The sequence below is a fragment of the Lissotriton helveticus genome, chromosome 5_1, assembly GCF_964261635.1.
Source record: "Lissotriton helveticus chromosome 5_1, aLisHel1.1, whole genome shotgun sequence".
In the NCBI taxonomy this organism is placed as follows: Eukaryota; Metazoa; Chordata; class Amphibia; order Caudata; family Salamandridae; genus Lissotriton; species Lissotriton helveticus.
In genome coordinates, this window is record NC_136065.1 from 1804262095 (window position 1) to 1804274244 (window position 12150).

The 12150-nt window shown below is 47.0% G+C and overlaps 1 protein-coding gene across 1 annotated transcript in view; it reads left to right on the forward strand.

Annotated features, from left to right (window-relative positions):
* The window catches only part of PLCD3 (phospholipase C delta 3), a 379382-nt gene that overhangs the window by 328905 nt on the left and 38327 nt on the right, over nucleotides 1–12150 (forward strand). The gene's annotated exons all lie outside the window — the stretch shown is intronic.

A 12150-nucleotide genomic window follows, 5' to 3' on the forward strand; every position in this document is an offset into this window, starting at 1 on the left:
TTGCCTCAGTTGGTTCTTGGATTTTAATGAAAAATCATATGTTGAATCCTACACAAGTGCAGTGAATCCCACCTTTTTCCCAAAGGCGGAACCCCAGGCGCCACAATGTGTGTAGGTTAACGGGTAGAGCAATCTAGATGTCAAATATTGAAAATAAAATATATATCGAAAGATAAGTAAGTCTAGATATTTTATACCTAACTCCACATAAATGTATCCTGGTGAAATATATACATCCTCAAGGTACATAGATGTGGAGATAGGAATAGCAAATCTGAACTTCCCTAAATACATTTACCTTGTGATATTTCGTCCCTCAATATTCTGGTCTCGATATTCTTGTCCCACAATATTTTGGGGGTCAATATTCAGTAGTACAATCTGGTGACCAAACATGCTTGCCCGAGAATTGTTCTGTGCCCCCCATCCATTGTGGATCAGGCCGTGCTGCTCTGTAGAATGTCCACCGCTGCCTCAGGGTGGATCGAGTGTTTATTTGCATGGCTCTTTGGAAACCTTAAGGGAGTTTCCTGGGCCTGATGCTACCCTTCCTAGGTAGACACCTGCTAGAACTCCCATGAGTCCTGGACTTTTATGTGCTATCCCAGTGCATTTTGGGTGTGTTAGTTTTATTTTGCTTCCAAAGAACTAATTAGACCAAAAAACAGGAAATGCGGATTTCCCAAATAAATATGTAGGACAGTTCTAATTTTATTAAAAACACAGAGGTGACTGTTGTGCTATTCTCTCCTACATTTATTTCAGTAGCAGCCAGCTAACAGGAAATAATAATGCACAACAAACAAAAACTACATATCCTAGGAACCCCAGTAGGTGAACTAGCAATGCTGTTAACAAAGGTGTCCCATTAGTGTCCTCCTAAGTATCCTCAGGAATCCTTGTTCTTCCTTTTTCTTGTTGTGGAAGGAGGGTCATCAAGGCATGAGTGGAAGAATAATGATGATGCAGATAAACATAAGAACATTGTTTTTGATGCACCATATCTTTAATTTGATTGTGAATGTTGATTAAGGAACTGCAATAAAATAAATGATCTGTAGCATCCAGATAATTAGGTGGGCAAGTATTCATCATATGAATAGTGGCGGGATAATACTTGCGCCTGCGTCTTTAATAAAATCAGGACTTTCCTACATGCTTATTTGGAAAATCTGAATTTTATGTCAAGACCAAAGGCTTCTATTATGCTTATTTCAAACTGAATTAACCACTGCAAATGAAGCATGCATAATTGATTTGCAATAAAATATTTTGAAAGTAGAATCTGTAGACCAGTTGGGCGCTCTCAAAATGTCATCAAAGGAAGCCCCTGAAAAGTATACTTCAGATGCCATCGTCCCGCGAGAAGAATGGGCCCCAAAAGAAGACACATCAATTTCTGCTTGGGACATGACCCATTTCTCCCGCCTGGCCAAAGTAGAAGAGGGCACCGGGGCAGCATGAAAGCAGCTCCAGGATAGGTTGGAGTTCCGCTCCACAAGCGGAAAGGAAGTCCTTTCTGCTCGTGGAAAGGAGAAGTGCTGCAGCGGTCGTGCTCCAGCTCCAAATGTATTCTACCGGGGGACATTCTCCGTGCCTACCGGGGGACATTCTCCGTGCCTATCCGGAAGAATGGGGGGCTCTAATCTCTGCACTCCTCAATGCAATCATGGGGGGAGGGCCTGTGCCTGACTCCTGGAGAGGTGCGGAGGTGGTGCCCATTTTCAAAAAGGGCAGTCGGGATTCACCAGGGAACTATAGGCCCATAAGCCTAATAGACTCCAGTCAGAAACTGGCCGGGAAAACCATCTTGGGGAGAATTACTCAATGGGTGGACGACAATCACATTTTGTCCGACATGCAGGCTGGGTTCCGTTCGGGTACAGGAACCATTGAACAGGCCTTTAGGCTTCTGTTGATACACTGGAAGGTGGTGGTGCTGGGCAAAGGCAGTCTTTATTTGGCCTTTATTGACCTTAAGACTGCCTTTGACCTGGTACCGAGGGAGGAACTTTGGAGGGTGCTTGATGGTTTAGGGATGCCCCCGTACCTACTGAACCTCCTCATTAACCTGCACACCAACACCTATGCCCAGGTTAGATGGGGTTTGAATGGGGAAAAGACCGATAAAATCAGGGTCGAGAGGGGAGTAAGACAGGGCTGTGTCTTGGCCCCCACCTTATTCTCCCTCTACATTAACGGGGTGGTAGATTATCTTCTGGGCGAACCATCAGACGCTCCTAGCTTGGGTGGAGTAAAAATTCCAACTCTGTTGTTCGCCGACGACACCCTCCTCATTTCAAAAACCCCCCAAGGTCTACAGTCCTTACTGAACCGCTTCCAGGATTTCTGTACCACTAAAGGCCTCGTCATAAACATAGATAAGACCAAGTACCTAGTCATGCACCCACCCCGCAAACTTGGTCTCCCTCCAATTCTGAACTCTATACCCCTAGAAAGAGTGGCGGAATTTGATTATCTGGGGATCCGCCTGAATGATGCAATGAGCTGGACTGCCCACATTGATAAAATGACTCTGGCTCACAAAAGGGTGGGGGGCGCCCTTCTCAAGGAGTACAATAACTCCTCAAAACATTGTGTTGCTCCCATACTCGAGATTTACAAAGCCCGTGCAGTCCCTGCTTCTCTCTATGGATCGGAACTGTGGGGCTTGGGAAAGGTCGATCCACTGAGCAAGGCCGAAAATAAATTTATTAAGGACCTTCTTGCTATTCCATCGAGCAGCACGACCGTCCCAATGCTCTTGGACACTGGTTGTAAAGCCATAAGGGACCAGGCTCGGCTTCGCCCCCTTTTGCTCTGGGCACGCTTGTGGAGGGTCCCGGAGCTACAATCTTACGCTAATGGGCTGGCAGAAGTGATGCATGCTGACGGCTGGAGTAGCATCAAATGGCTGAAGGACATAAAACATCTCTTAGGGGAACTGGGTTTGGCCTCTTGCTGGCATAGTCACTCCGCTCCACCAAAGAAGACTCTAAAAAAACTTTTCTGGGAGTGGGTTGACGTGAAGCGCTCTAGTAGCCAGCAGCATTGCAAAACCACCGCAGCTTTCCTGTTGTTTAAAGACGTTGTCTTGTATGAGCCATATATGGATATTATAACAGTAGCCATGGATAGGTCCTTGTATATAAAATTTCGGCTAGGTACTTTGCCTTTGGCGGATCTCTGTTCAAGGTGGAATAAAGCCCAGCACACATCACGCTTTTGTGCCTCTTGTTCGGATAAACCAGAGACGGTGCCACACTTTCTCTTTGAATGCCCGGACTATGGTCGCCCCAGATCACGTTGGCTTGCCCCCATTTGCAGAGAATTGGGGACTCGTCAGCACTCTGTTGCCCTTCGGATTCTTTTAACGAATACAGCCCCCCCTATTGTTTGTGCTGTTGCAAAATTTTTTAAATGGGCTTGGTTGATAAGACTTAGAAGACTGTCCATATCAATTTAATTCTCTTTTTAGCTAATTTATTCTGATATATCGTGTTTTAATTGCCATTCTATTTGTACAGTCTTACTTATTTCGACATGCTGTTTTTATATTTTTTGTACTGCTTTTATGATATGTGCATATCGAAATAAAGCATCAATCAATCTGCCAAATGTATGGAGAGTAGCGCCTTCACGCCCTACCATTTTCAAGTCGAGCCTAGCGTTGCAGCGCATGCGCTGCTCGCTCTACGAGGCATGCTGTAGTCGAGTATGCTTGTGGAAGCCTCGTTTACTCACCTCTCATATTTTTCATTGGCTGGTGTCATTCTCCTTGGTAAACGCTGGCTTCCGATTCATTATGAGGTTTTTCCTTTCTCCATTTGTTGCCGCCCATCAGGACTGAACCGTTTACTTCGCTCCTAACACGGCATGCTTTAGCTAGTGGGTGATTAAAACAAGGAAAATGTTTGGACGTGCAATTCAAAATGAATGCATTTATAAATATCCACCTTGGATTCTAAAATAGTTATAGTGTTTTCATTACACTTTTCCTTTGTTCATTTATTTTCAGAACAAACACGATAGACATGAAATTCATGTTTTAGCGAAGAACAATGAGTGCTACAATTCATCAAAACATCAATAATCACAATACTTTGGACATTTAACAAATACTTAAACAGTGACAAAACACTAGACCAGTCCTTATTTAAACGAAAGAAACAATGGCGGTACAAATTGTTTATGGTTTTTTTCAACAAAAAAAAACTGCCATCTACAGCCCTATGATTACAACGGGCTGGTTGCCCTTTTTGTACACAGTGTTAATCCGTGAATTAGTGGTGGTTACTGTTAACTGGGTAGGGTTGATGCCCCCCCTATCCCTCTCCCCCGCAGGGAAGCCCTTCCCTGCCCCCAGTCCTTTCTTTCCCCTCTTCAACCTCCGAGTAAAATGCCACGGCTGCCAAAGAAAAGCTGAATGTCTCCCAGTACTTTAAGACTAAAAAAATATACATTTATCTTCTACGACAATTAAATGAAGTCGGCAATTGATGCTAATTCATCCTAGGCGGTGAGGCCATCTGTGGGATCGCGGAGCAACCCTCTGTCTTCTAGAAAAACACATAAGCCCTCGCAGCTCTGCCTCCTCTGTGTATTGCCTCTCTCCTCTCTCGTTCTCCTTTCCCTTCCTTCCCAGGGCCACCGCTGACTGCCCCGTCTCTCTCCTCGCCCCCTTTGAGTTCTGTCTGTTTCCTAAAATACTGACTTGAGCTGCATCATTTTCCTTTCATATCATAAAGATAATAGCGTGTGATATTTGTAGCGCTTAAACCGCGCCTAGGAATGCAGTTTCATCATTGTAACCCATTTTAGTGATGCTCATGTTGTCGACCCTGGAAGGATGAACAAGGAATAATGTGTTTGAAAATGTGCTCCGGCTCGCTGGTATCCTCATACCTCGATATCAGGTGCAGTAAGCTCACCATGCTGTCTTTCCATCTGTCTAGCAGTTGCTGCACTTGCGCGTGCCTGATTCCCACCTCAGTGGGCTAAGCGTCTGCACCGGGCGACAGCTTCGCATCAGAATGCGACTGACGCACTCTTTCATCTTTCCAATGTCGATAAAACGAAGGCCATTGAGTTGATGATAATAGAAAATAATATCCAAGCTCCTCCGACTCTTTAGTTTGTAACCTTAGTTAAATAAACACGAGGGAGTCTGTCAGCTAGTCCTGTTTTTCAGCCACTAGCGCTAAGCATGTTGGGGGTGTCATCCAGTTTTTTTAAGGGTATTTTTCATTGTATTTTTTGCTTTCAGCGGCGCGCTCAGCAGCTCTAAGAGTTCTGAAATGTGTAGGTCCACAATAACATGGCGCAAGTGAAAATACTACAAGTCCCAGAGTGCTCCGAGCTAACAGGCGAAAGCCCACCAATGGCTGAATGTCAGTCTTGTGATTAGGAGCCAGTTGGCAGCTATGTACAATACTCATCGTTCGTTTCCCGGCGCGGTGGGAGGGCTGTTGTTCTGAGTGACTTTTCTGACAGATCTAAGGAAGGTTGGGAGGCGAGCCTGGCTGTGGTAAGTCAGTGCCTGGAAGAGGCAGACCACGGCAGTTTTAAGTTGCCGCGTTTCGCAGGCCACACCCCTGGAGCTGTGGAAAAGGGCCCAGTAATTGCGCTCTGGTCCCACGGATTAGGTTTCCGCGCTTTGGCTTTGAAGACGTGCAATTGACTGACCCGTTTTAGTGCTCAGGATTTATTGGCCAGCATCTGTGTGAATTTCCTCTTAATTTTTATAATCCCAGCATAAGACCCTCCTGCAGGGGGTAAAGTACACGAGCATTTTCTGGAGCAAGCGTTCCCTGATTTGTTTTAAAAACAAAATACACAAAAAGCCTCTTATTAGTGAATGCTAGATCCCTCCCTTGTTCCTGCATATATGTGGCAACCTGAGGCCTCCCCTCCCCCACCCGCTCTGCCCTCTCAAGCATTTACAGCCTACAGACGGGTCAGACCAAATAATCGCAAAGAGGGTGGAGAATCCCGGACCCAACTAGTTTCAATTTACAGAGCAAACCACTTTTTCTACGGTAATTCCTTTGCCAGGGGCTGTTGCCCATTATTTAATAAATCCATTTGATTTTTCCATCACTCTTTGCAATGTCTACGTCAACTTACTTGTTATCGCTCCAGCAATTTGTTTTCATAAAAACACTAACACGACTTGTAAATAAATAAACATCAGCGCATGCAGTTTTTGGGACAAATATATACTTGAAAACATTATCATGTCCAGAGCAGCATCCGTCTTCAGCACAGACGTTTGTGCTCTTAGTACACTTTCTGAGTACCCCTGAGAATAAACCTCACTCCCTGCATTGGACAACATAAAATTGCACCGAGAATGCAGATGGATTGGTCAGACGGAAATATGAACCTGTGCGTTTAATGCCGCTTAAGCATTAATAAAGCATCACCGTGTCCCAACTATGCTCAAGGCCACTGGAATTAGGCGATTTTACGGCTGTGGCGGTTCCCGCATAACTATGGATTTGAAATTTTACCACATAATCGATCATCTGCTACCTAATCTGCAGATTTAATAAAAAAATGTGTTTGTAAATCAAAAGGTACAAATAAAACGTTGCAACACATACATCTTGCAAGGTAGTGGAAGGTCCTTTGCATAGGTTGACTGGTCAAGTTTCTGTTGCTTATATCTGTAAATAGGTGTCAAATTGGAATTATGGAGACAAAAGCTTTGTTTACAAACTATTGTGTGTAAAAATGCCAAAATAGAGAGGTAATACCAACACTAAGTGTGCTGCATTATTTGCCTTTTCTTGCTGCAAGATTTAGTCAAACCAGTCACATCATTTGGTTTTCCCCTTCCGCATAATTCCAGTGGCATGATTACATCAATGCCACTGGAATTATGCGATTGTGCGGCCACAACAATTTTTGCATAGTTATAGATTTTTTGCATTTGCCACATATTCCATCATCCAATGCCTAATCTGTACATTTTACAGCCAAAAACGTTTGTTTCTAGCTTACACAGATCAAAAGTTACTAAAAACACACAAAGTGTTGATTTGCACTGGAAGGACCTTTGCAAAGCTTGACGTACCACATTTATGTTGCTTATTGCTATATTTGGATTCAAAACTGGTTGTATATGTTAATGTATTCTGAACCTAGTGACTGACACTGAAAGGTACATTTGGCACAATTTGAGGGGGGAGGGGTTTCAAACTGTAATTACTTAGTTGCTTTTTCATCTCCAGGTTACAGCATATCAAATGATGCAGACACCCTAAAAAATAAATGCAGCTGTGAGACATTACTTAAGGGCACTTAAAGGGTGCTAAAAACAATCTTCATAACTAACCAAGCACCAATAGCTATAACTCTAAAAAAAAAATGCTAGACCTATTGCATTGCAAATGCTTATTTATTAAAGGCTGCTTTCACTGCATTTGAGACATATGACTGCTACTACCAGCATTGAGGGTCGGGTTCGGGGCTAAAATAGCCCCTCAAACGCCTGTACCAATATATTGATCAATAGCTTGCACAGAAGTATCAACAGCTGCAGAAACGGAGAAGTTGATACATTGTTTTCAGTTTTTTTCTCATTTGTTTGCATGCATTTCCTCTTCTACCAGATTCCTTCATAATAACAGCTCTGTTAACCCCTTTGCCGCGGCGTGAATTTCGCCGCGGCGCTAGGGGTGAGCGCGGTGCCACTGCTCCTGATGAACCACGCCGTCATGAGTCATGGGCGGCCTGTCCTCATGATAGCGTTGTTCCGTCACGGCCCCGCCCACTCATTAATTCGCCAGCACAGGCAGGGAATTGTCCCTGAGGGCAGATAATACAGGTGACCCCGCACGACGAGCTTCGGCAGAGAAGCCCTGTGAATGAAGGGAGAGCGTGCTCAAACGGGTGAGCCTTGAGAAGATGTGCTCGCGCATGCTAATCAAAGACTGCAGAGCTGTCCTGCACAGGGTCAGCAGTATTGAAAACACAATAGTAAGAAGTTAACGCATAACAATATGCAATTAAACCATGCTCAAAATAAGTGTAACGATGGACAAGTGTCTGTTGCTAGCAGCAAGAAAGAGGAAGGACAAGGATTCCTGAGGATACTTAATAAGTGCACTAATGGGACGCATGTGTTAACAGTTCTGGTAGTTTAAGTGCTTAATTTGTAAAATATTAAGTGCCAGGGCTCTGACCAGGAGGCCACTGCAGCTTGCACCACCCATCGCCCTTGTCATCGCTGCAAAACAACTACTAGCCATCTCGCTCGCATTTAAAACCGATAGTCCAGATAATTCCAGGTCCCCAAACCTAAAGGAATGGCTGGGGAGGTAGGTGTTAGCAATTTTATAATGTATATTGTATTCCTAAACAACCGTTGTTTTGCTCATCTCTAAATTAGATGAGCAGCACCACCGTGTGGTAGACTGTTCTATGTATGGTGTTGACAATTTGGTGCCGGTGCTGAGCACCGGAAACCAATTAAGTGCCAGTGCTGAGCACCGGAAAGCACCGGCTCAAATTAAGCACTGTAAGGTAGTTAAACTTTTAGGGTTGCTGGGATATGTAGTTATTCTTCGTCATGGATTATGTATTTTTTATGTTAACTGGCTTCTATTGAAACAAACGCAGGAAAGAAAAATATAATATGAGCCTCTGGTCTTGACATAAAATCATTGAATTCGCATTCCAAGTTCAGGACTGAAGAGAATGTCTGTAATGTTGTGGAGTCCGGTGGTCCCATAGTTTCTCCTGACACAGCATATCATGCCACCTGTCATCAAGAGAAATCCAAAATAAATCCCTGCCTGTAGGCCATTTGTTGCACGGCCATTGAAGAGAGGAACCAGGGGCATGCACACTGATCCTCTCCCTCCTTAATAATGACAATCACTCCAGTGACCTGGCCACTGCGGCCACCTCGCCATAACTTCTTACGGAGGGACACCTGTCTATGGTTGAAAAACACCTTCTGAGATGTGGTCTGCCCAATATTAAAGAATAACCAATACATGAACACCAGCCAAATTCTGTAGGGACCGGGCTTTAAGTGGGCCGGGTCTCACCAGGTCTGAGCACCAGCAGTTTTTAGGTCTCGCCTGAGCCAATGTGCTTGCGCGTTGCTCCGGCGAGATTATAGTAAGCAGAAAAGGAAAGTCTACCAAAACGGCTGCGGATCGCATACAGTTCATGTGATCTATGCGCGTGCACAGCCACATAACACACCACCATTTGTCTGTGCCTCGGCATCAGACTTCAAAGGCTGCCGCTCCCCTGCCCCCTGCGTGCACATCGCTCACCACCATTTGTCTGTGCCTCGGCATCAGACTTCAAAGGCTGCCGCTCCCCTGCGCCCCCCCTCCCCTGCCACAGCAATGCAGAGAGCTTGTTTCTGGACGAAAGTGAAAGCCTACCGTGCTTGTTTACAGTAGCCTTGCTCCTCAAATGCTGTTGCTGTGTTGCCATCTCTCTAGGGATACTCAGCTTGAAAACACTCAACTTGCTAGCTGCAATGCTACATCCGCTATGCTTTGCCTCTAGACACGTTGATCCCTCGCAGACTGTGCTGACTCTGCCCCTCCTGATTCTGAAACTGACCAACGCAGTCACCATACAGTCTCTTCTCTCTGTCTTATGATGTCTGCCCTGCCACCATTTACTTCGGACCCTCACCCTCACACCTCCTCACCCTCACACCTCCTCACCCTCACACCCTCACCCTCCCTCACCCTCACCCTCCCTCACCCTCACCCTCCCTCACCCTCACACACCCTCACTCACCCTCACACCCTCACCCACCCTCACATACCCTCACTTACCCTCACAAACTCACACCCTCACACCCCTCACCCCTCTCACCCTCACGCCCCCACACACCCTCACCCTCACACACCACATCACTCAGGACCACCACCACATCACTCAGGGACACCACCACATCACTCAGGGGCACCACCACATCACTCAGGGGCACCACCACATCACTCAGGGACACCACCACGTCACTCAGGGGCATCACTCGAGGGCACCACTCGGGCACCACCACATCACTCAGTGACACCACCACATCACTCAGGAACACCGCCACATCACTCGGGGACACCACCACATTACTCTGGGACACCACCACATCACTCAGGGACACCACCACATCACTCGGGGACACCACCACATCACTCTGGGACACCACCGCATCACTCAGGAACACCACCACATCACTCTGGGACACCACCGCATCACTCTGGGACCCCACCACATCCCTCAGGAACACCACCACATCACTCAGGGACACCACCACATCACTCAGGAACACCACCACATCACTCGGGAACACCACCACATCACTTGGGAACACCACCACATCACTCGGGAACACCACCACATCACTCGGGGACACCACCACATCACTCGGGGACACCAGCACATCACTCGGGGACACCACCACATCACTCAAGGACACCGCCACATCACTCAGGGACACCACCACATCACTCGGGGGCACCACCACATCACTCGGGGGCACCACCACATCACTCGGGGGCACCACCACATCACTCGGGGGCACCACCACATCACTCGGGGCACCACCACATCACTCGGGGCCACCACCACATCACTGGGGACACCACCACATCCCTCAGGGACACCACCACATCACTCTGGGACACCACCACATCACTCAGGGACACCACCACATCTCTCCGGGACACCACCAAATCACTCAGGGACACCACCACATCACTCTGGGACACCACCACATCACTCTGGGACACCACCACATCACTCTGGGACACCACCACATCACTCAGGAACACCACCACATCACTCAGGGACACCACCACATCACTCAGGAACACCACCACATCACTAATGGACACCACCACATCACTCGGGGGCACCACCACATCACTCGGGGGCACCACCACATCACTCTGGGACACCACCACATCACTCTGGGACACCACCACATCACTCAGGGACAATCACTCGGGGACACCACCGCATCCCTCGGGGACACCACCACATCACTCGGGGGCACCACCACATCACTCGGGGGCACCACCACAACACTTAGGGACACCACCACATCACTCAGGGGCACCACTCAGGGACACCACCACATCACTCAGGGACACCACCACATCACTCGGGAACACCACCACATCACTCAGGGGCACCACCACATCACTCGGGAACACCACCACATCACTCGGGAACACCACCACATCACTCAGGGGCACCACCACATCACTCGGGGGCACCACTACATCACTCGGGGGCACCACCACATCACTCGGGGGCACCACCACATCACTCAGGGACACCACCACATCACTCAGGGACACCACCACATCACTCAGGGACACCACCACATCACTCAGGGGCACCACTCAGGGACACCACCCCATCACTCAGGGACACCACCCCATCACTCAGGGGCACCACCACATCACTCAGGGACACCACCACATCACTCAGGGATATCACCACATCACTCAGGGACACCACCACCTCACTCTGGGACACCACCACATCACTCTGGGACACCACCACATCACTCTGGGACACCACCACATCACTCTAATACACCACCACATCACTCAGCCCAACCACATCATCACTCAGCACCACAACAGCACTGTCCGTGCTTGCTACCAACAAGCATTGCCATAGCAAATAGGACTGCATTAGGAAAGTGTAAGCTATTGGCTTTGTGAATAACAATGCTATTAAGTTATATATTTTCAAAGCCAACACATATAAAAAAAAATGGTCATTTACAATACCAATAGCTCATACTTTCCTAATGCGAGACCTATTGCATTGCAAATGCTTGTTTGAGGAGGCCTCGAAACGGTTCTCTATTGGGCTCTATTTTGTGCCCTGGCACAGGAGGTACGTTTTTTTCGAGCGTTATAGGTGAAGGTAAATCCTTTAAAGAGAGTAATTTTCTCTCTGGATTTCTCTTCTCTTTTCGGAACTCAGGAGCAGCAACATTGTCGTGGTGTCCCCAGGGCTTTATGTGGAAGCTTTTTCAATATTATATACAAGCCATAGTTGCTGCTTATTAATCTTATGCAACTAACAACCATTGACAAAGCCAATAGTCCTGACTTGTTGTAGGTATGATTTTACTTGTTGTATCATACATCTGAA